This window comes from Limulus polyphemus, unplaced genomic scaffold (genome assembly GCF_000517525.1).
Source record: "Limulus polyphemus unplaced genomic scaffold, Limulus_polyphemus-2.1.2 Scaffold745, whole genome shotgun sequence".
Lineage (NCBI taxonomy): Eukaryota > Metazoa > Arthropoda > Merostomata > Xiphosura > Limulidae > Limulus > Limulus polyphemus.
Genome location: NW_013666355.1, coordinates 415,345 through 416,347, shown reverse-complemented (window position 1 = coordinate 416,347; position 1,003 = coordinate 415,345). Strand labels below are relative to the sequence as shown.

General features: G+C 32.9%; 1 protein-coding gene across 1 annotated transcript in view; it reads left to right on the top strand.

The window, feature by feature from the left end:
* Positions 1-1,003, top strand: part of LOC106460305 (gamma-tubulin complex component 4-like) — a 33,907-nt gene that overhangs the window by 32,254 nt on the left and 650 nt on the right. The window lies entirely within an intron of this gene.

Sequence of the window (1,003 nt, the reverse complement as noted above, 5' to 3'; positions counted from 1 at the left end):
ATAAGCAATCCTGAAAAATAATTTAGGGGGTGGCTTAACTTTTTTCCTAGGTGTATATATATATATACACACACACATATATTTCTCAAGAAACAATTATTAGAATATAAATTTTTAGCTACCATAAAAGAACATACTAATTTAAAACAGTTAAATCAGTTACCCTTTTGTCTAATGTAGAAGCTGAGATATGATTTTAACATCTACAGAAAAGTAAATTATTGTAAACCTGACAAAGAAGGGAGTGTATAGGTTATGTTTATTTTTCACTTAAATCCTAAGAAAGAAAATAGTGCAAGCTTGTTTTCAATACTTTCCTGGTCTTCTACATTCCTGTCGCAATATTTGAATTGTACAACTTATAACTAGAAATACAAACAGAGAAAAGAACATTAATAAATTTGATTTTTAATATCCAATCTGCAAGTAAGGGGGACATTTTTGGTGGGTTGATTTACAAACAAAGCTTTCTGGTACTCTTCTTTTGTTTAATTTCTGAATTGAAATTTGCACTCCTTGCAATATGTGGAATCAGAATTGCCGACCAGCGTGACCAAATTTGCACTAATTTTCAGGCCATGAGAGACTAAAACCCATACCCCCATCCAGTCTCCAACACAAAACATGATAGTGGCCACAAATGTTGCATAATACAAGATCTGGTTCCTCAGCTCTATCAGGCAATTTTATCTGCATTTTCCCAAGTTCTATTGATTTAAATGAATGAGGAATGCTCCTGCCTGAAATGGAAACACTTCTACTATTTTGTACAAGAGGAAAATAGTCTGGCAAATACTCTAAACTCTGTAATTTTGTGGCCAGATACTAATGAAAGGCAATTGCTTTTGGCAGTAAAATGTTGTTTTTTTAGGTTAAAAGATCGAGTCCTTTATCCCAGTAAATGTTTTTCTTCATTCTAACTAGAATATGGGAAAGGTGACACCCAATCTCCAGAATTCGGTCTTATTGACTCGTAGACTGGGTTTTAAGTTAAAAACAACAA